Source organism: Schistocerca serialis, chromosome 6 (genome assembly GCF_023864345.2).
Source record: "Schistocerca serialis cubense isolate TAMUIC-IGC-003099 chromosome 6, iqSchSeri2.2, whole genome shotgun sequence".
NCBI classification, from domain to species: domain Eukaryota; kingdom Metazoa; phylum Arthropoda; class Insecta; order Orthoptera; family Acrididae; genus Schistocerca; species Schistocerca serialis.
In genome coordinates this window covers 26,047,310-26,072,159 of record NC_064643.1, presented here as the reverse complement: position 1 = coordinate 26,072,159, position 24,850 = coordinate 26,047,310, and the positions used below count along the sequence as shown (strand labels likewise).

General features: G+C 43.1%; 1 protein-coding gene across 1 annotated transcript in view; it reads right to left on the bottom strand.

Moving 5' to 3' along the window:
* LOC126484215 (uncharacterized) overlaps nucleotides 1–24,850 on the bottom strand; it is an 83,959-nt gene that overhangs the window by 18,806 nt on the left and 40,303 nt on the right. The window lies entirely within an intron of this gene.

Genomic DNA, 24,850 nt, shown 5'->3' with positions numbered 1-24,850 from the left:
CTACGAACTCAGAGACAACGTGAAGTATACACAGCGTGTAAACGATTATTGTTTAGAACGTAGCATAGCTATGTAGCGGAAGCCGAAACGAAGAATTTTATACAAGACACTTGTGGTCTATTAAGTTGGGAAACAGCCACAAACAGGTTTACAAGACTACATGTGCTATATAGCCCATGCGCGTCGCGTGAGATTTTCATGTTCTCTTCTCCAGCTCTCTACACATCGACATCGGTTGTTTTGCAGTTGTTGCTTGCATTAGCTTGTTATTTCTTCACTGCCTAATTATTATATGTTTGTCTGTTTGTTGTATCTGTTGTATCTGCTCGTAACGGGCAACACATCGCCCGTAATTGGCGAGCAGTCTGTACTCGGGGCCGGTTTTCCGTACGCCACCCTATATTATTTCCCTGCGATCAGCCACACAACGCTACAGTTGGCTGAACGAGAGGTTCTGCACAATCATAGAAATTACTTCTAAAAGTGTGTAAGAATTCTGTAATGAATAAAAACTCTATACCCCCAGGGGGAGGCAAGTGCCCCCTCTTGGTGCCCTCCATCCTTCAGTCACCTACACTCCTAGTTTTCAGCTTTTCGTAAGGACCGTATACCAAGCACAAATGAACGGTGAACGAGTAAAAATGAACGGTTCGCAAAAAAGAACGATCAGCAGTGAACTAGTTCCCAAGAATGAACGAGTTTGCCCATCTATAGTGCATCTCTCTGATTTTCCTGCGATTTTGCCCCTGCTAATATAAAGTTCTCTTAGTTGGTTGCTGCTCATATCCTCGATTATGCAGGCAACCCAGCTCCTCTCAATATATTTTGGAAATAGAAGTCTCTCCCTTTCGTGCCCTTTTCTTTGCCTGGTTCAAAGTCTTCCTTACTTCCGACCGAGTGTCATCCAGAACTCCAGACTTCTATAATCACTGCATGGAACCTCTCCTGTGATGGCTTGTTTGTGATTTGCCAGGCCTGTTTACTGTATCCTTCGCACTCTCATATTGGTTGAAAAATGGTTCAAATGGCTCTGAGCACTATGGGACTTAACAGCTGTGGTCATCAGTCCCCTAGAACTTAGAACTATTTAAACCTAACTAACCTAAGGACATCACACATATCCATGCCCGAGGCAGGATTCGAACCTGCGACCGTAGCAGTCGCGCGGTTACTCTCACATTGACGGACAATACAGAAATTGTGTTGCTTTTGAATACTACATGCTTCAAGCCGATTTATTATCAAGTGACTTACGTGGCTACATTCACCAAATGGAACCTTTCCTGGGAAGCGAGTAGCTTGTTTCCAATGCACTACTGCCCATTTACTCTAACTCCCGCACACTCACATTGACGACGCGACATGCAGGCTTCTCTCCCAGCGACTAATACGGCTACAGTCACCACATGCAACCTCTCCTCAGAGTTCAGTAGCTTGTTTCCGATGCACCACTGCCCGTTTACTGCAAGCCTTGGTCCCTCACATTGACGATGTGACACACAAATTGCGACGCGGTTGAGTACTCAGGCTCCACGCCGACTTCCCTGCAAGTGACTAATGCGGCTACAGTCACTGCATGGAACCTCTTCTGGGTGTCCAGTTGCTTGTTTCCGGTGGACCACTGCTTTAACCCTCGCACTCTCACGTTAACGGTGCTACACAGAAATTGCGTCGAGGTTGAATGCTACGGTTTCCATGCCGATGTTTTCTCCAAGCAACTAATGCGGCTACCGTTACCGCATGCAATCTCTCCTGGATTTCCAGTAGCTTGTTTCCGATGCACCACTGCCCATTTACTGCAACCTTCGGACGCTCACGTTGATGATGCGACACAGAAATTCATTTGCGATTGAATACTACAGGCTCCATGCCGACTTCTCTCCATCGATTAACGGGGCTACGGTCTCTTGAATGGAACCTCTCTTGGTAAGCTATTAGCCCGTTTCCGATGCACCACTGCCAATTAATGTAACCTTCGCACCCTGTGATTGACGATGCGACAAAGAAATTGCGTCGAGATTGAATACTATAGGCTCCATCCTGACTTGTTTCCAAGCACCGCATATGGTATGGCAGACCAGTATTCGATCGAGAGGACACGAGGTACTTTGTACCGCAGCCTAAAATCGGCCTCTTGCCTCATGACGATAATAGGGATGTTTGTGATGACGGGATTTAAAGTCTCCCATACTTACACTACTCACTTGTAACGAGAAAAGGGCTGGGGGGAGTGAGAGGGAGCGAGCGACAGAGAGAGAGAGAGAGAGAGAGAGAGAGAGAGAGAGAGAGAGAGAGAGAGAGAGAGAGAGAGTCCGCAGAGTAGTAGTATAACACTTTTATCATATTGTAAGTTATTTTTGTGTGTGTGTGTGTGTGTGTGTGTGTGTGTGTGTGTGTGTGTGTGTGTGTGTGTGTGTGTGTGTGGAAAATAAAGGGTAAAATAAGAAAAAGTGAAAAATTTATATATATGCACACCATGTGTGCGAAAGAAAGAATAACCATAAACAGAAAAAATATTAAAAAAGTAGAAAAATATATTTATATAGTTGTTCATACGCAATGTTATGTCTAGCCTCAAAATATACCGGGTGATCAAAAAGTCAGTACAAATTTGAAAACTTAATAAACCACGGCATAATGTAGATAGAGAGGTAAAAATTGACACACATGCTTAGAATGACATGGGGTTTTATTACAACAAGAACAAAAAAGCAACAAAAAAAACGAAGTATTGCTAGACGCGTGGAAGATCTCTTGCGCGCGTCGTTTGGTGATGATCGTGTGCTCAGCCGTCACTTTCGTCACTCTTGGCCTGCCAGGTCCCCAGACCTCAGTCCGTGCGATTATTGGCTTTGGGGTTACCTGAAGTCGCAAGTGTATCGTGATCGACCGACATCCCTAGGGATGCTGAAAGACAACATCCGACGCCAATGCCTCACCATAACTCCGGACATGCTTTGCAGTGCTGTTCACAACATTATTCCTCGACTACAGCTATTGTTGAGAAATGATGGCGGACATATTGAGCATTTTCTGTAAAGAACATCATCTTTGCTTTGTCTTACTTTGTTATGCTAATTATTGCTATTCTGATCAGATGAAGCGCCATCTGTGGGACATTTTTTGAACTTTGTATTTTTTTTTGTTTTAATAAAACCCCACGTCATTCCAAGCACGTGTGTCAATTTGTACCTCTCTATCTACATTATTCCGTGATTTATGAAGTTTTCAAATTTATACTGACTTTTTGATCACCCGGTATATTTACTCAGCATGTGCGTGTCGTGAATAGAATAGCTTTTAGATTTTTCAACTGCCACTAGTCATTCAAGTCACAATATTTTTTGAATGTACAGTCTTAGACATAAAAAGTGACCGCAGGCCGGCCGTCACAGAGACTGAGTCCGAGTCGTTCACTTAAGGTGGAGAATAAAACCGACCGCCCCTGACAACGCTAAGTCCGGCCATCCACACAATGTGGCAACACTGTTACATGCGGAAGTGTCAGCAGAAACTGTTGTCTACTTGCGAGAGATGGTTGTGTTGGGTGAGCCCGTGGTCTAGTGGTAACCGTCACGAATTCTAATCTTACAGTCGCGTGTTCGCGTCCAGTTCTATAATTTTCTTTTTGTCTCTTTTCGGCCGTCGTCTTAAGTTTTGAGGCTGATTGAGCATCGGAGATAATTGGCTTCACATTCTACCCACAAGCAATAACTAATACTTCCAGAAACAATTCCGCAGAACAGCTCGTGGCTGCGTCGCGATCACAACAGCTTACGCTCGAGTGTTTCCCCGCGCTGCAGCGGCTACCGGCCTCCGGCCAGACGCCACCCGCCGCCTGAAGTTGGGTGCCAGTGTATGTATCAACTGCCATTTTCGAATCTGAAGTTCTAGCTATCATCTTGCAGTTAAGCATTGGATTTTGCATACTTGAAAATCATGAACTACTGTTAAGCGTTGTAAAATTGGGTCGCAAGTGGAAAAAGGTGTAACATCTGCCACACAATATTTACTTTTGGTATAATAAAGGGGTGAATGCAGAGGAGGCAGCTCGTAAGATTTGAACTGTGTGTGGAGTGACTGCTTTTGGAAAAAAATATGCCAGATAAAGAAGTTCTTGCTTCAACAAAGATCGTTGTGGCTTGAACGATTTTCCACATTAAGGAAGTCTCGACTACTGATATAAGTGATGGATTACCATTTAACCATCATGCGACATTTACGTTCAGCAGACAAAGTCCAGAAGTCTGATGTAGGTGTACTGCATGCACTAATTCGAAACAACAAAAATCAACGAAGCGCCTTTTATTGCAGTTCTGCTTGACCGTCGTCAGGTCGCTCATTGAGCATTCCTACGCAGTACTGTTACTGGTGACGAGTTATGGTGCCTTTATCGTTAACTGCCTAAGAAGAAATGAAAGGCTGAGCCCCACCAAAAGACGTAAACTCGAGCAAAGAGTAGTGTGCACAGAATGTTTTGCATCTGCTAGCTCCAAATGTGTGTTTTGCACAACGAATTCTTCATCAAGGGTTTGTCCATCACAGCTGGAATTTGGTGTTAAGAATTGAGACAACTTTCGTTCGCAGTGTAAGAAAATCGGCCGACAAAACTACATCACGTCTGATACTACATGATAATGCACTCTGTTGATTTGAGAAACAAAACTAGCCATAAGCTTGATAGGGAAGTCATATTTTAGGCACTTGTCCCTCTGATCGTTTACTCATAACCTTTTACCTTTCCCGCTTTTGATCGATCAACCGTGAAGGCAATTCATTTCTAGACGAAAATGCTCTTCAAACTACACTGGCTTAATGACATCGTTAGATCCAGTAGGTTTCTACAGGAGTAGAATTGGTAAACTACTTTAGCATTGTCAGATTGTTTTACATATTGTGGACGAATATACTGTTGCTGATTAATTTCTCTTTGATGATTACTGTTATGTTCAATAAACTAACGTAAAACGCAATTAAATATTCACTTTACTAAAAGCAAATTGAATTCAACTTACTACAGAAACATCTCGACGCCAGTCTACCTTAATAAAGCATTAAGCACTTGTAACACGATTGTGCCTATTTTAATACGAATTAGTAGGATATTACCGACTTTTGACTCCGAAAAGGTATGTATTTACTTCATGTCCTGTATCATACTCAAGTCTTATGAAAATGTGGCAGTTCATAATTCAAATTACGTATCCACAACAACAGAATATATGTCGGCAGAAGTCAAAAGTGGAAGTATGAATATTCGTAGTACCATAAGGTTTTCGCTCTGACGCTAAGGGGGTACTGAATGTAGGAAGACGACTTTTGCTGGAGAGTTGTCTTACGATTGCCTTATTGAGTTTCTACCTACCTGCTTCTAGCTCTGCTACGAACGGAATTGAAAACATGGCTTTCAGCGAATCTCGAAAGGCGAACGAAAGCAACTTGCACCTGGTAGGCAAGAACATTACCTCGCAGCTAGCGAAAATGTGCGGCAGATGTGCCTTACTTATAGGCCCAGTAGCCCCCCCCCCCCCCCCTCATGATCCGTGGACCTTGCCGTTGGTGGGGAGGCTTGCGTGCCTCAGCAATACAGATGGCCGTACCGTAGGTGCAACCACAACGGAGGGGTATCTGTTGAGAGGCCAGACAAACGTGTGGTTCCTCAAGAGGGGCAGCAGCCTTTTCAGTAGTTGCAGGGGCAACAGTCTGGATGATTGACTGATCTGGCCTTGTAACAATAACCAAAACGTCATTGCTGTTCTGGTACTGCAAACGGCTGAAAGCAAGGGGAAACTACAGCCGTAATTTTTCCCGAGGGCATGCAGCTTTACTGTATGATTAAATGATGATGGCGTCCTCTTGGGTAAAATATTCCGGAGGTAAAACAGTCCCCCATTCGGACCTCCGGGCGGGGGCTACTCAAGAGGACGTCGTTATCAGGAGAAAGAAAACTGGCGTTCTACGGATTGGAGCGTGCAATGTCAGATCCCTTAATCGGGCAGGTAGGTTAGAAAATTTAAAAAGGGAAATGGATAGGTTAAAGTTAGATATAGCGGGAATTAGTGACGTTCGGTGGCAGGAGGAACAAGAATTTTAGTCAGATGAGAACAGGGCTAAAAATACAAAAACAAATATGGGTAATGCAGGAGTAGGTTTAATAATGAACAAAAAGTAGGAGTGCGGGTAAGCTACTACAAACAGCATAGTGAACGCAGTATTGTGGCCAAGATAGACATGAAGCCCATGCCTACTACAGTAGTACAAGTTTATATGCCAACTAGCTCTGCAGATGATGAAGAAATTGATGAAATGTATGATGAGATAAAAGAAATTATACAGGTAGTAAAGGGAGACGAAAATTTAATAGTGATGGGTGACTGGAATTCGAGAGTAGGAAAAGGGAGAGAAGCAAACATAGTAGGTGAATATGGATTGGGGGTAAGAAATGAAAGAGGAAGCCGTCTCGTAGAATTTTGCACACAGCATGGTTCAAGAACCATGAAAGAAAGTTGTATACATCGAAGAATCCTGGAGATAATAGAAAGCATCAGATATATTACATAATGGTAAGACAGAGATTTAGGAACCAGGTTTTAAATTGTAAGACATTTCCAGGGGCAGATGTTGACTCTGACCACAACTATTAGTTGTGAACTGTAGTTGACTGGAATACTCTCTTTCAAATTCTGAAGGTGGCAGGGGTAAAATACAGGGAGCGAAAGGCTATTTACAATTTGTACAGAAACCAGATGGCAGTTATAAGAGTTGAGGGGCATGAAAGGGAAGCAGTGGTTGGGAAGGGAGTGAGACAGGGTTGTAGTCTCTCCCCGAAGCTATTCAATCTGTATATTGAGCAAGCAGTAAAGGAAACAAATGAAAAATTCGAAGTAGGTATTAAAATCCATGGAGAAGAAGAAGGGATCGGTTGGTAGGACATGTTATGAGGCATCAAGGGATCACAAATTTAGCATTGGAGGGCAGCGTGGAGGGTAAAAATCGTAGAGGGAGACCAAGAGATGAATACACTAAGCAGATTCAGAAGGATGTAGGTTGCAGTAGGTACTGGGAGACTTGCACAGGATAGAGTAGCATGGAGAGCTGCAGCAAACCAGTCTCAGGACTGAAGACCACAACAACAACAACAACAGTCTCTAAAATAGATAAACCGCAACACAAGAGACGAGAGTAGCTGTATTTCTCGTGTGGAACGACGTGGACTACAAAGCATCAACTGATGTCCTTTTATCACATCTCAAGAGAAAATCATTCACATTATTCAATTGAAATGTCATGATAATATCAAGTGAATGTAGCAGGATAGTTCTGTACCATCAAGGAGGTAACTCGTCGGTCACAGAGTTGCCGTACATATTCAGTTATACTTCCAGGAAGGATACCACCTGATGTGTTCTGTGGGTGACCTCGAAAGTGAGCACAGGATCGTGTCAAAGCTGTGGGTGGCAAGGGCCGGAGTACCCTCATTATAAGTCAGTGAGTCTTATTCGCACTTCTCTGTCTAGGTTTAGGGGCTAGAGTGTAATTACTTGTAACACAACGATGCACTAAGTGCAAACGATACGTCATAAATTAATAGCTCCGAAATTATTTATGTTTTACTGTCTTAATCGGAACAAAACCTTGGAAGCGTATTCACCAGAAGCGATTCACAATTTCGGATCTTCTCCAGTGGTTGACTTGACAACGTATCTTTGCTATACATTATTGTTATTGAGATACCTGACATTGGCACACCCTCCAGAACACAGACATGACCTAGCTTCTTGTTGTTAGCTTTTCTGACGGATATTCTGCCGTTGCTCGAAACGTGAAGACTTTAAGTTGAATTCGAACATCCCATACGGCGAAAATCTGATGTTTCTATTCTTCTAACTTTCAAAAGACAGTTACAATAAGCGGCAGAAAAGCGCCTGTGAACCAACAATTAATAAAGCAGTCATAATTAGTGGAATGTGGCGAACTGGTAACTGTGAAAAACTACTTTTTTCATCTGCTCAGCACCGCAGTATGAACTTAAGAGTTTCGTAGGATTACTACACTTTATTTCGTTGTGATCGTTTTCAATGACAGTAGAGGAGGAACAAAACCATCTGACTTGAAATATACTTTTCCAGCGGGATGTGAATCTTTAGCTGCAGTTGCAGTAGTACATCCAGTGAGGTATCATGAATGTGAGCATTCACTCATTGCTGTAGTATAGGCCGAGGCGGAAAGAAGCAGCTTTCCCACAAAGTAAACGATGAGAGACACCCTAATTATCGCATAAAGTAACCGACCCGCAAACGAAAGTTTTCCAAAACCGCTGTCACTTATTAAACATGAATTGTTCAGAAAATTACAATTATATCCAGTGAAAAGAGTAGGTTAATGCAGCTCCAGTCCGTCACTGAGTTGCCACATACTTTCCGAACAGCACTTAGGATACAGGGTGGTCCACTGACAGTGACCGGGCCAAATATCTCACGAAATAAGCATCAAACGAAAAAACTAAAGAACGAAACTCGTCTAGCTTGAAGGGGGAAACCAGATGGCGCTATGGTTGGCCCGCTAGATAGGTGAAATGGATATCAACTGCGTTTTTTTTTAAAATAGGAACCCTCATTTTTTATTACATATTCGTGTAGTACGTAAAGAAATATGAATGTTGTAGTTAGACCACTTTTTTTCGCTTTGTGATAGATGGCGCTGTAATAGTCACAAACGTATAAGTACGTGGTATCACGTAACATTCCGCCAGTGCGTACGGTATTTGCTTCGTGATACATTACCCTTGTTAAAATGAACCGTTTACCAATTGCGGAAAAGGTCGATATCGTGTTGATGTATGGCTATTGTGATCAAAATGCCCAACGTGCGTCTGCTATGTATGCTGCTCGGTATCCTGGACGACATCATCCAAGAGTTCGGACCGTTCGCCGGACAGTTGCGTTATTTAAGGAAACAGGAAGTGTTCAGCCACATGTGAAACGTCAACCACGACCTGCAACAAATAATGATGCCCGAGTAGGTGTTTTAGCTGCTGTCGCGGCTAATCCGTATAGAAGTCGGCATGGAGCATGTAGTAGTCAATTGCGACGGAATCTCTGTGTTACATTGTCACTGTGGTGGAGCGAGGGTTACAGTAAGCGGGCAGTGGTTCATTAGAAACAACCTACCGCTTTCCCAGGAGAGCATTCGTGCGGTCACCGTAGCACCGTCACTCGCTTGGAGAGAAATCGCCATAGAAACTGTAGCATTCAAGCTCGACGTAATTTCTGTGTAGTATCACTAACGTACGTGTGCGAAGGTTAAAGAAAATGGGCAGTGGTTCATCGGAAACAAGAAACTGGACTCCCAGTAGAAGTTCCATGTAATGACTGTAGCCACGTTAGTCGCTTGGAGTGAAATCAGCATGGAGCCTGTAGTATCAATCACGACAGAAATTCTGTGTCGCATTGTCAATGTGATGGTGTGAGGGTTACAGTTAATGGGCATTGGTGCACCGGAAACAAGCTACTAACCTCCCAGGAGAGGTTCCATTTGATGAATGTAGCCACGTAAGTCATTTGATAAGAATTCGGGATGAAGCCTGCAGTTTTGAAAATCGATACAATTTCTGTGTCGTCCGTCAATGTGAGGGTGTGCAGGATACAGTAAACGGGAGTGGCAAAACAGAAACAAGCAACTGGCACCCCAGGAGAGGTTCCATGCGGTGACTGTAGCCGCGTTAGTCGCTCGGAGAGAAGTCGGCATGGTGCCTGTAGTTTTCAATCGAGACAGAAATTCGGTGTCGCATTGTCAATGTGATGGTGAGAGGTTTTACAGTAAATGGGCAGTGGTGCATCGGAAACAAGCTACTGGCCTCCCAGGATAAGTTCCTTGTGGTGACCGTGGTGGCATTAGTCGCTCAGAGAGAAGCCGGCATGGAGCCTGTAGTATTCAATCGCGACGCTATTTCTGTGTTGCATCGTCAATGTGATACTCCGAGGGTTACAGTAAATGGACAGTGGTGCACCAGAAACAAACCGCTGGCCTCCCAGGAGAGGTTCCATTTGGTGACCGTAGTAACGTAAGTCACATGAAGATAAGTCGTCATCAAGCCTGTAGTATTCAACGCGACGCAATTTCTGTGTCGCATCGTCAATGTGAGGGTCACAGTAAACAGACAGTAGGGCATTTGAAACAACCTACTGGTCTCCCAGGAAAGGTCCCATGCAGTGACTGTGGCCATGTCAGACGCTCGGAGAGAAGTCAGCGTGGAGTCTGTAGTATTCAATCGTGATGGCATATCTGCGTCACATTGTCAATATGAGGGTGCGAGGGTTACAATAAACGGGCAGTGGTGCATCAGAAACAGACTACTCGCTTCACTTGAAGAGAAGTCAGGATGGAACCTGCAGTACTCAATCGCATTGCAGTTTCTGCGTCGCATCATCAATATGAGGGTGCGAGGGTAACAGTAAATGGGCAGTGGTGCACCGGAGACAAGCTACTGACTCGGAAGAGAGATTCCATGCGGTGACCGTAGCCGTATTAGTCACTTGGACAGAAGTTGGCATGGAGCCTGTAGCATTCATTTGTGACAGAAATTCTGTGTTGCATCATCGATGTGAAGGTGCGAGGGTAACAACAAATGGGAAGTTGAGCATCGGAAAAAGGCTGCTGGCCTCCCATGAGAGATTCCATGTGCTGAAGGTATCCACGTTAGTAGTTTGGAGAGCAGTCGACATGGATCCCGTAGTATTCAAACGAGACGCAATTTCTGTGACGCATCGTCAGTGTGCCGGTGTGAAGGGTTAATGTGCATGATCTGTGGTCTGTCGGAAACAAGCTACTGGACTCCGAAGAGAGGTTTCAAGCGGTGAACGTAGCTGCCTTAGTTGCTTGGAGAGAAGTCAACATTGTTCCTGTAGTAATGAAACGCGATTCTTCTCCTTACACGAGGCATCACAACAACGTTTCACCAGGCAACGCCGGCCAGCTGCTGTTTGTGTATGAGAAATCGGTTGGAAACTTTCCTCATGTCAGTACATTGTAGGTGTCGCCACCGGCGCCAACTTGTGTGAATGCTCTGAAAAGCTAATCATTTGCATATCACAGCATCTTCTTCCTGTCGCTTAAATTTCGCGCCTGTAGCACGTCATCTTCGTGGTGTACCAATTTTAATGGCCAGTAGTGTAGTTCGCGCACGAGAAATTTGCTTTGTGCAGGACCCTGGATTCTTGTTTTGACAAATTTTAAAAGGATAGAATGATCTTCACATCATAGTCCAAAGGTGGTAGGTACATTATTTATAAATTCATTTAATGTTGACTTAGTGCCATCAAAGGCCTGAGGGATCAACTGTAACGCATCGCTTATTGAAATACTGCTCTCAGTATCGGCAGAGTTAGGGGTCGTCATGACTCGCTGTGTAGAGGCTGAGTAGAGGCAAGCTGGCGCTGCTCCATTGTGGTACGTGCAGATGCTGCCCTTGGAGCCGAGTTGCTACCACCTGTCCAGAGCTGCGCTATCTCGGGCCGGGCGTGGTGTCGTGTAGCCCGCAGCCGCTGGAGCCGCTGGAGGCGCCTGCTGACGCCCAGGCGGTCCTCCCAGGACCGTGATACGGATTTAGGGCAGTGGTTGCCGGAAGGGCCTACCACTTTAAGCAGATTGAAGGTTACGTTGGACTTCAGGGATGGGATTATTCTGGCAGAGTTTACAGGTGGAGGAGTCAGGTAACTGGCAGAGACCTTCCGCCTTCTATTAACTGTGATTCATAACAACAGTGGTGGAAGAACCTTTGTCTGCAGGTCTACATCTACATCTACATTTATACACCGCAAGCCACCCAACGGTGTGTGGCGGAGGGCACTTTACGTGCCACTGTCATTACCTCCCTTTCCTGTTCCCGTCGCGTATGGTTCGCGGGAAGAACGACTGCCGGAAAGCCTCCGTGCACGCTCGAATCTCTCTAATTTTACATTCGTGATCTCCTCGGGAGGTATAAGTAGGGGGAAGCAATATATTCGATACCTCATCCAGAAACGCACCCTCTCGAAACCTGGACAGCAAGCTACACCGCGATGCAGAGCGCCTCTCTTGCAGTGTCTGCCACTCGAGTTTGCTAAACGTCTCCGTAACGCTATCACGCTTACCAAATAACCCCGTGACGAAACGCGCCGCTCTTCTTCGGATCTTCTCTATCTCCTCTGTCAACCCGACCTAGTACGGATCCCACACTGATGAGCAATACTCAAGCATAGGTCGAACGAGTGTTTTGTAAGCCACCTCCTTTGTTGATAGACTACATTTTCTAAGGACTCTCCCAATGAATCTCAACCTGGCACCCGGCTTCCAACAATTAATTTCATATGATCATTCCACTTCAAATCGTTCCGCACGCATACTCCCAGATATTTTACAGAAGTAACTGCTACCAGTGTTTGTTCCGCTATCACATAATCATACAATAAAGGATCCTTCTTTCTATGTATTCGCAATACATTACATTTGTCTATGTTAAGGGTCAGTTGCCACTCCCTGCACCAAGTGCCTATCCGCTGCAGATCTTCCTGCATTTCGCAGGAATTTTCTAATGCTGCAACTTCTCTGTATACTACAGCATCATCCGCGAAAAGCCGCATGGAACTTCCGACACTATGTACTAGGTCATATATATATATATATATATATATATATATATATATATATATATATATATATGTTGTGAAAGCAATGGTCCCAAAACACTCCCCTCTGGCACGCCAGAGGTTACTTTAACGTCTGTAGACGTCTGTCCATTGAGAACAACATCCTGTGTTCTGTTTGCTAAAAACTCTTCAATCCAGCCACACAGCTGGTCTGATATTCCGTATTCCGTCACGGACCGTATCGAGAAAGTTCTGGCCAAGTATGGGTTAGAAACAATCTTCAGACCCACCAAGAAGATTAAGGAATATTTAAGAACTGCAAAAGACGCCCGATATCCCCTAGCAACACCTGGGGTATACAAAATTCCATGCAGTTGTGGACAAGTATATATTTCAACAACGAAAAGAAGTGTAAACACCCGCTTAGCCGAACATAGAAGTAACTGTCGCTTAGGACACATCGAAAAATCGGCCGTAGCTGAGCATGTTTTTCGAGATGGGAATCACGAAATTAAATTTAATGAGACAAGCGTTCTAGCACGAACATCCCATTATTATGCTCGCATGTGTAGAGAAGCAATAGAAATTCACAAACACCATAACAACTTTAATAGAAAAGAGGAAGTTTTAAAGTTGGACAAAATATGGATGTCGACGTTGCGCCAGCAGAATGACAATCAATTACTCTTAATCGAGAATGATGACGCCTCCCAAAGATAGGCATACCGTCGGCATCACGTGACGAATGGTGGTGCCCTCTACGCGCTCTATAAATGCGAGAGTACATGGTGCCTCAGTGGCAGTAGCCGGTCGACCTCAGAAGACGTCTCCCGCAGATGGAGACGAAACGTCAGGTGGAAATTTTATACATCGACCACGGCCTCTCAGCCCAGAAGTTTCAACTGAAAAATATGTAGGACTATCTCAAATAGTGGTGGGAAGTAGCAATCGATATCCCCACATTTTTTGTAGCTCTTTGTTTTTTTTTCTTTTCTTTCTTTTTTTTTTTTTTTTTTAATCTCATTTTGTTCGTTGCATTTGCTCGGGGCGGACGTCGTAAGACGTCCATTGAAGTTCGTTGTTGATCGATTAACTCAGTTTTTTATTACAGAGGGCAGCTAACCCTCTGGCCGAACACGCTGAGCTACCGTGCCGGCGTAGCTCTAGATGATCTGAGCATTGACGAGTGGCTCCGGCTGGGTTTGGCATACCTGAAACAGCGTCTGGACTCTCAGCCACTGTGAAGGTGTTAATGTGATGTCTTTATGGGGTGAGTAACTTTGTGTACGGTGCACTTAGAATGGCACTCTCTGCTGGCACACGCAAATGTTCACTTAGGTCGTATCAAAGCCAATCACAAACTTGTGAAACTTGAATTTCTGCTGATGTATAAGATATTCAAACAACTTGAGGGAGCACAGTCAGGAGATGTTTTAGGCAACCAATGACACGTAGCCAGGTGAACAGCCCTTCATTTTCGCAGCACAAATGCAGTAGGGCAGCATTGTGTGAGGAAGTTTAAAACCTCAATATGCAGGTCACATTCAGATAAACACTGTGATGATAGATGTCAAAAGTTATCAATAGCAAATACTAAATGGTGACGTCTCTAGAAATGGAAGTTTTTGCTTAAATTCCATTTAAAATCCAGCTCTCTCCCTCTCTCTCTCTCCTGAAACAACAGAGAGACAGAGTTAATGTTGCTTCCTCTCCTGCTGATAATTAATATTCACAATCAATAACTTCCGGTGTTCATCATCTTTGGTTGTGCAGTGGAGCTAGTATTTACTCTCTCTCTCTCTCTCTCTCTCTCTCTCTCTCTCTCTCTCTCTCTGTGTGTGTGTGTGTGTGTGTGTGTGTGTGTGTGTGTGTGTGTGTGTGTGTGTGTGTGTCCTTTTTGACCAGCATACCGAGGTTTTAAACTTCCTTGCACAGCACACTCTCATCTCTCATTGCATATGTGGCTCTCAAACGGTGGGGTGTGTGCCTATCGAAATATTGGCGGTTGTCAAACACGTCACCAGCTGTGTTCTAATAAGACATTTGAACAAGTACACTCTCGAATAGTACCAAATACGAGAGTCGAGGAAAAAAATATTTGGTTTTTGGTTCTCCAGCACTTTTCATTGAAGATAATTGAAGAAAACTTATTTTACAACATATTTTGGTAGCTGAGCTACTTTTCTATGTAGCTGCCACTCAAATTTAAATACCTGTCACAGACTCATTTGCCATCAAGTTGTTGAGCCAGTCACTACTGACCTCTTTCAGTTTGTTGTCATTACCATTGTGCTCTCAGCTCTCAGTTCTTCATTTTGTGAAAAATATCATAATCATTTCATGACCAGATCTGGGCTATGACGTCGCTGTTCAAAAGCTTTCCACGTAAACTGCCATGGCGACGCAGCAGAATGCGGCTGGACATTATCGTGAAGAACCACAGTGCTGCCGGAAAACAACCCATGCATCAGTTTTGATTTGCCTGGCACAGTCTCCGAAGGGTCTGACGGCAGGCTGCAGCATTTTTGGTCTCTCCTTTAACCCTACAGCCAACGAGCAGGATGCCCATTCAATCCCTAAACACTGTGGCTGTAGCCTTTCTGGTGATCAGAATTTGTTGATTTTTTTTTGTTTTGATGTAAATCACGAATGGTGCCATTTGAATGACACGCACTTTGTTTCTGTACTTTTACATGGAACCCACGTCTTGCAACCAGTGACAATGCGGTTACAAAAATCCCCACCATACTTGTTATGCTGTGTGAGAAATGTTGCTGCCAAATGTCAAGAATACCACCTGGTACACACTTTCTATAGCCGAAATCACCAGAATCAGTTTGATAAAATCCATGTGGTACACACTTTCTATAGCCCAAATCACCAGAATCAATTTGAAAAAACTGATCATGAAATTTCAGGAAAGTACAAGTTCAGTCCATCAAAAGTGGAACGTTTATGGCATCGAATTTTTTTCCTGGGTTTGTCAGTAGCAACTGCCAGTCTGGCTGATCGTTCTTCATCATAAATTTTCCTCTGTCTGCCACTAAATGTGATGCACAATTTTTGAACTAAAACTTCATTCAACACACTTCCATAATGTTTTGTTATGTGTTTATAAATTTCAATAGAGCAGACTTTTTGGCATTCAGAAACCACATTATGCTAAGAACCTCACACTTCATGATCATTACAAGGTGCTGTGACTATTGCCTACTTGCTGACACCATTTTCCATAGGTCAACTGCTTCCTGCGCTGGAATTTTCCTCTTTTGACTACATCCTACATTTTTATTCTACTCCTTCCCACTTTCTTCTGTGCTCTCACTGAACCTTCAAGAGCTGTTGTCAGAAATCCTTTTACTCATTTTATGTGTTCCGCTAAATCTCTTCCCCTTTTCTTAATGAAGTTTAGGAGATTTCTTTGCTTCTTTATGCTTTTCACTACCCCATTACTCCTCACTTTACCCACTCATGTTGTTTTCTCCATTCTTCTTTCAACCTCACATCTCAAATTCTTTAAATCTCCCTCACCCTCACACACACACACACACACACACACACACACACACACACACACACACTCTCTCTCTCTCTCTCCCTCTCTCTCTCTCTCTCTCTCTCTCTCTCTCTCTACATCTAGATCTACATCCACATAGATATTCTGCAAGTCGTCATATGGTGTGTGGCAGGGGGTGTTCTGTACCAATACTTGTCATTTCTGTTTCTGCTCTATTCGCAAATAGAGCAAGGGAAAAATGATTATCTACGTGCCTCCATATGAGCCCTAATTTCTCTATCTTATCTTCACGGCCCTTCACACAGAGTATATTACTGACAGTAGAATCGTTTGGCACCCTGCTTCAAATGTGGGTTCTCTACATCTTCTCAATAGTGTTTCTCGAAAATAACTTCACCTTTCCTCCAGAGATTCCCCTTTGAGTTCCTGAAACATCTCCATAACATTCACGTACAGTTCGAACCTACTGGTAACCAACCTAGCAGCCCACCTCTAAACTGCTTCGACGTCTTCCTTCAATCCGGCCTGATACAGATCCCAAACACTCGAGTAGTACTAGCTTCCTATATGCAGTCTCCTTTACAGGTGAACCACTCTTTCCTAAAATTCTCCCAATAAACTGGAGTCGACCATTCAGCTTCCCTGCCACAGTGATCACACACTCGTTCCACCTCGTATCACTTTGCAACGTTAATCCCAGATATTTAAATGACTTGACTGTGTCAAACACGACACTAGTAATACTGTATCTGAACATTACAGGTTTGATCTTCCTACTCATCCATATTAACTTACATTTTTCCACATTTTGGGCTAGCTGCTATTCATCACACCAACTAAATTTTGTCTAAGTCATCTTGCATCTTCATACAGTCACTGAACTTTGACAACTGCAGATTGCCACCCACCCTGTCCACGAAATCATTTACGTATACAGAGAACAACTGTCACACTTCACTGGGGCACTCCTGGAGAAACACTTGTCTCTGACAAACACTCACCGTCGAGGACAACATACTAGGTTCTATTATTTAAGAAGTCTTCGAGCCACTCACATATCTGTGAACTCATTCCATATGCTCGTACTTTTGTTAACAGCCTGCAAGGGGGTAGCGTGTCAAATTCTTTCTGGAAATCTGCATGTTGCCCACCATCCATAATGTCACGTGGGAAAAGGGCAAGCTGACTCACACAAGCGAAACTGTGCTGATCCGTGTACATAAGCTTCTCATTCTCAAGAAAGTTAATTATATTCTTCTTAAATTTATTATATTCTGTCTCTCTCGCCTTCAATTCCCAGCTTTCACAGCCATACAGAAAAACACTCTACACTCTCACTTGGTGGGATCATTAATTTTGTCACACGTTTAAAAATCATACAAATAAACAGTAAATGACACATGCTGTTTGTGTCATACTGGCACTGAAGACAATGAAGGTGTAAGACACAGTGGCGGGATTGGGGGTAGAATTGTGCAGCTCTCAGATCAAAACATTCTTTACTTTTTTTTGAAAGACCCTCTATTTCCCTGGATAAACTGAAAGAACCAGAGGATGTAGAGAGCTTCAGGGAAAGTATAAGGGAACAATTGACAAGAATGGGGGAAAGAAATACAGTAGAATAAGAATGGGTAGGTTTGAGAGATGAAATAGTGAAGGTAGCAGAGGATCAAGTAGGTAAAAAGACGAGGGCTAGTAGAAATCCTTGGGTAACAGAAGAGATATTAAATTTAATTGATGAAAGGAGAAAATATAAATATGCAGTAAATGATGCAGGCAAAAAGGAATAGAAACGTCTCAAAAATGAGATCAACAGGAAGTGCAAAATGGCTAAGCAGGGATGGCTAGTGGACAAATGTAAGGATGTAGAGGTGCATATCACTAGCGGTAAGATAGATACTGTCGACACGAAAATTAAAGACACCTTTCGAGAAAAGGGAAGCACTTGCATGAATATCAAGAGCTCAGATGGAAACGCAGTTCTAAGCAAAGAAGGGAAAGCATAAAGGTGGAAAGAGTATATAGAGGATATATACAAGGGCAATGTTCTTGAGGACTATATTATAGAAATGGAAGAGAATGTAGATGAAGATGAAATAGGAGATACGATAATGCATGAAGAGTTTGACAGAGCACTGAAAGACCTCAGTCGAAATAAGGTCCCGGGAATAGACAACATTCCATTAGAAATACTGACAGCCTTGGGAGAGCCAGGCCACATAAAACTCTACCATCTAGTGAGCATGATCTATGAGACAGGCGAAATACCCTCAGACTTCAAGAAGAATATAATAATTCCAATCCCATAGAAAGCAGGTGTTGACAGATGTGAAAATTACTGAACTATACGCTTAATGAGCCCCGGCTGCAAAATACTAACACGAATTCTTTACAGACGAATGGAAAAACTGGTAGAAGCCAACCTTGGGGAAGATCAGTTTGGATTCCATAGAAATGTTGGAACACGTGAGGCAATACTGACCCTGTGACTTATCTTAGAAAACAGATTAACAAAAGGCAAACCTACGTTTCTAGCATTTGTAGACTAAGAGAGAGCTTTTGACAACGTTGACTGGAATACTCTCTTTCAAGTTCTGAAGGTGGCAGGGGTAAAATATAGGGAGCGAAAGGCTATTTACAAATTTGTATAGAGGTTCGCCAATAACACTGTAATTCTGCCAGAGACAGCAAGGGACCTGGAAGAGCAGTTGAACGGAATGGACAGTGTCTTGAAAGCAGGATATAAGATGAACACCAACAAAAGCAAAACGAGGATAATGGAATGTAGTCGAATTAAATCGGGTGATGCTGTGGGAATGAGATTAGGAAATGAGACACTTAAAGTAGCAAATGAGTTACTGATGATGGTTGAAGTAGAGAGGATATAAAATGTAGACTGGCAATGGCAAGGAAAGCGTTTCTGAAGAAGAGGAATTTGTTAACATCGAGTACAGATTTAAGCGTCAGGAAGTAGTTTCTGCAAGTATTTGTACGGAGTGTAGCCTTGTATGGAAGTGAAATGTGGACGATAAATAGTTTCGACAAGAAGAGAATAGAAGCTTTCGAAATGTGGTGCTACAGAAGTATGCTGAAGATTAGATGGGTAGATCGCATAACTAATGAGGAGGTGTTGAATAGAATTGGAGATAAGAGGAGTCTGTGGCACAACTTGACTAGAAGAAGGGATCGGTTGGTAGGGCATATTCTGAGACATCAAGGGATCACCAATTTAGTACTGGAGGGCAGCGTGGAGGGTAAAAATTGTAGAGGGAGACCAAGAGATGAATATACTAAGCAGATTCAGAAGGATGTAGGTTGCAGTAAGTACTGGGAGATGAAGAAGGTTGCACAGGATAGAGTAGCATGGAGAGCTGCATAAAACCAGTCTCTGGACTGAAGAGCACAACAACAACAGTAAAGTGGAAAAGTGAAGGGACACATACAGCACAAAAGCGTACAGGCTGACCTCGTCTGTTGACTGACAAAGACTGCTGACAGTTGAAGAGGGTCGTAATGTGTAATAGGCAGATATCTATCCAAACCATCACACAGGAATTCCCAACTGCATTATGATCCACTGCAAGTACTATGACAGTTAGGCAGGAGGTGAGAAAACTTGGAATTCATGGTGATAAGCCGCACATGACACCGGTAAATGGCAAACAACGCCTTGCTCGGTGTAAGGAGCATAAACATACAATGGACGATTGAACAGTGGAAAAACATTGTGTGGAGTGACAAATCACAGTATGCAATGTGGCGATCCGATGGCAGGGTGTGGGTATGGCGAATGCCCAGTGAACGTCATCTACCAGCGTGTGTAGTGGCAACAGTAAAATTTATAGCTCGTGGTGTTATAGTGTGGACGTGTTTTTCATGGAATGGACTTGCACCCCTTGTTGTTTTGAGTGGCACTATCACAGTACAGGCCTACACTGACGTTTTAAGCACCTTCTTGCTGCCCACTGTTGAAGAGCAATTCAAGGATGGCGATTTTATCTTTCGACATGATCGAGCAACTGTTCATAATGCACCGCCTATGGCAAAGTGGTTACATGACAATAACATCCCTGTAATGGACTGGCCTGCACAGAGTCCTGACCTGAATCCTATAGAACACCTATGGGATGTTTTGGAGCACTGACTTCATGCCAGGCCTTACTACTGCCATCGATACCTCTTCTCAGTGCAGTGCTCTGTGGTGAAGAATGGGCTGTCATTCCCCAAGAAACCTTCCAGCACCTGATTGGACGTTTGCCTGCAAGAGTGGATGGTGTCATCAAGACTAAGGGTGGGTCAACAACAAAGTGAATGCCAGAATTACCGATGGAGGGTTCCACAAACTTGTAAGTCATTTTTAGTCAGGTGTCCAGATACATTTGATCACATAGTCTGTCTTACAACCTGCCTCATAACTGCTTGACAGAAAGTCACCTCAATTTTCTGCTCGGTCTATGTGACTAAATAATCTTAATCGGGGGCCAGTAAGCTCTATCTCACACAGCAATCCACACCTTTTATTTCTTCGCTTATGCTGTTATTATCAATTATCGGCACTTCTGAGCACTAGACTTTCTCTCATCTCTCACAGTTGGTCCCGTTCAACTCGATGTATTTCTCTTTAACAGCAGCATTTCTCCTGGAAGCAAAGAAGTACTGAGTTTTGATGTCGTCTACTCAAATGCTCAACTCTTCTGCTTTCTTTTCTAGTCTGCCAAATACTTGTTCCAGTTCTTTCAATTTTCTGGACAACATGCAATCATCATAGGGATATGCTCGGTTTTGGTTCACATGGTTAAACAGAGTACCACATGGGTTATTGATCTTTCCCCTTCTCATCACTTTCTCCAACACTATGTTGAAAGGTAGTGCAGATAGTAGATCCCCCTGTCGTAACTCTTGGTTAACTTCAAATTTTTAGAAGAATTTCTTTCTATTTGCACTTGGCATTTCATGCTGGTGAGGACCAATTGTACCAATCTCATTAGTTTATAATGAAATTTCATACCCATTACAATCTGATATAGCTTCTTCCTTTTAAAGCTATTGTAAGCCTTTTTGAAACCTACAATGAGCTGATGTACATCCACATTATGTTCATAGTGCTTCTCCATTATTTGCCTTATAGTAAATATACAGTCAGTCACTGATCTGCCCTGTCAGAAATCACACTGATGGTCTCCAAGTATCTCTTCTGCAAATGGAATGAGTCTCACAGGAATGACTTTGGCTAAGACTTTGTACACAACATCAAATAAGGCGATACCACAGTAATTTTCACAATCTGCTTTCTCCTTCTTCTTATAAATCGGGCAAATAATGGCCAAGTTCCACTGGTCTGACATCACTTCTTTTTCTCATATTTCAAAGATCAGCTGGTGGACAGGGTGTGTCAGATGTTCACCACCACCTTCAGTCATCTCTGCTGAAATGTTATTGTTCTCCGAGACCCCATTATTCTTCAGGCTTTTAACTGGCAACCTAATTTTCTCTACTATTGTTGTGGGTGCAAATATTTCATCCTAGCTACCACTGTGCATGGCCGACTGTGCCCTGTTTCATTTTCTTCCAGTATTACTACAGTGAAATCTCTCTATGATATTTTTTTTCAAGGGAACACGAATTCTCAACACTGCATCGAGGTAAACACTGTAAAGGTGAAGACTTCTAATTGATGATTATAAAAGTTGAGTCAAATTTTACTGAGGTTATACTACATAAGAAGACAGTAAATAGTAAAAATTAAAAAAGAATTAGCTACAAATAATTACTTTAATAATGAACTTGTAAAATACAACTTGTCAGACTTTCGCAAAAATCTATGAACTGACACAAATTGAACATCCTGTACCCAGGGTTCTTTGAAGTAATCAAGCAAACATGTTTGCTTCCTATTTCCTCTGGGCTGTATTAGAACCATTTCTTGCTCCAAATGAGAAAGTTGTGCTATTGTTGTACCCGAGGGGTCATCATAAATCTTCTGAATGTTTTGAATGTTTCAAATCCTTCAGCCACCTTTGTATAAATGGATCTTCAGGCCCCAGATTCCTTCTTCCCATCCAGGGTGAACCCAAAAACGTTTGTTTTTTTCATCACAGTCATTGACATCATCATCCTGCCCTCATCCTAATGGTTACAGGCACTGCCAGGGAAATATTCGAAAAACGGCTACGTCTACCGTGTGTAAATTTATGGCCTGTGTGGTTGTGTGTACTACTGCTGGAAGAAGAGTAAATGCTCAAAAGCTAGGATGAATGTTGTTGCTTTTAAGTGTTTCTATGTTCCACATACCAATCTGTTAGACCGTAGGTAATTGCCTTTCCCTTATTTTACGTATTGCTCCATCCTGGAATTTCCATTATTGTTATAAATTTAGATAAAGTGTCCTTGAGCAAACAACCATTATAATACAAAACAGTTGGGTCATAATTCAGAACAGTAATAAAATAATTTTGTGCTAGCTACGTAACAGAACAACAATTACTTTAAAAAATAGGAACCTCAAGGTCACACCTGTCAGAAATTTTTAATTCAAATGAATTATGTTACGAAAAATCACTAATTCTCCTTCCATTTTCACATTTTATTCCATCTAGTGTAAACACGCAGATTCGTGCCAGGGATACCCTGTGTGTACTGTGTAATTGGTTGACGTGAACCAATCTGCAGTTCCAAACACGTATGCCTGCAGTGCACCTCAGGTGTATAGTGTAATTGAGGTGGAGTGTTAAACACACCGTACGGCTGTTCACCATTTGCTCACACGAAAAACAAAAAAAACAGTGCCGACGAGACAAACGACAAGCACAATGTGTGTCACATCTCACATCACGCGGGCACTGACGCTGACGTGTGGCTCACGCCCAGTGTGCCCTTTCAGAGCTTGTGCAAGTACACAGGACGGGAAATGAAGCACCTCCACCAAAGGCTTAAATGCTATGAGGAGAGAAATAATTGGTTAGGGTTCCAAAAATATGAATGTTACATGGAGGAAAGTGTTGTACAGAGTAAACATACTAAAGAGGAAACTTTAGCAGTGGGCAAACGGGCTTTTCGTCGGGACTGGAAAAGAAAGACAGAACACGGGGGAAACATTATCTGAGGGAAAGTTATAAAGAGGTTTCCGTATATCTCTGATCAGCAGTTTACTAAAATATTCAGCCGACCATTCTAGAATCTGTTCTTCTCCTCCTATAAAATTTCCTCCTTTAGCACTGCAGAATACAGTACACGAATAAAAGCCTTTATTTAGTTCACGAACCCTTTCATAGAATTTTCTTACTTCTTCGCCGTTACATTTTTATTCTAGCTCCATACTTCGTGTCTTCTCTGATTTTCATTTCTTTCTTCTGTTGATTCTGTTTACTTCCTCCCTTTCCTTTGTGAAATCTTCCGTATTAGATTTTGTTGCCCTGTTTATCATTTTCTTTCTTGCCTCATTTCCCTCTGTCATTTTCTTTTTACAGTCTTCTTCAAACCATCCTGACACTTAACAGAGTTGGTACGAGGGTGAATCAAATACAAATGGGATTTTTGTTCCTGAGCACCAACAGTTGGTAGGACCGGACCTGTGCTGCTAGTATTGTCGGGTGGTTCCGTGAGGAGCAGGGAGAGCCGGCTATCGCATACCTCCGACAGCTCCGTCCGTAATGCGCAAGATATCTGAGTGACAGGTCTACCTCTCCACTGCGCGATGCATAATTATTACAAAAATTCTTGCTCGTGAAAGAGTTAGAGTGATAGAAATCTTCCAGAGACTGATTGCACAGTTCGGTGATCAAATACTGTCAAGGATGCGTGTGTTTGCTGGCATAAAGATTTTGAGGAAAATCAGCAATACGATCATCATCCTCGGACCAGTATTACAAACTGAGACATTTGTGCAGTTCGATACATTCTCGAAGGCGACCGATAGGTGAGAGTATCAGAAATAAGTTACGGGAGCTTTCGAGTGATCGTCACAAATTACCTACAGCTCCGGAAAGTTTGTTCCACATGGGTACCTCGCCTTTTGATCAAAAATCAGAAGCTGACACATTCGGAGGTCTGTCAAAGTCTTACAGCAAGGTTTGAGAAATAAAGTGATGCACTTTTGAGTCGGATCGTCAGCTGTGACCTGTGTGTCGGTCCACCACTGCACTCGCACATCCAGACGGGCCAGTAAGGAGTGTTGGAGGAAGGGGGAGGAAGCCCCAGGGAAAGACAGGGCTCAGCTGTCAGCTGGCGTGGTTCTTTCCACCATTTTTCATTTTTACCGGTAAGCCATTTTGCTCACTGCATTTTTACACGAGCAATGCACAATCGGTGCTGCACGCTACTGTGAGCTGCCGAAGAAGGTGAGGGCTGCGTATCGCCTCAAAAGACGAGGTCGACCGCTTTGACAGATCGTCGTCCTCTGTGACAGTGCTGGACCCGATACTGCAGCTCCAAATTGCAGAAAATGCACTGGACTTAACTTAGTCGTCCTCCTTAAAGTCCGCACCTATCACAATGTGATTTCAATTTATTTAGACAGCTTGAAAAAAGCTCTAGGAGAGCACCAATTTGAAGATGACGGGGGTGTGGAGGAATCCGTGCGCAGTTGGCTTCTGACGTGACCAGCTGCATTCTATAATGCTGCAATAAAGAAACCTTCCTTCTCCCTGGGAAAAATGTACTTCTAAAGCAGGGAATTATGTGGAAAAATAAATTGTAACTGCCTTTTTTT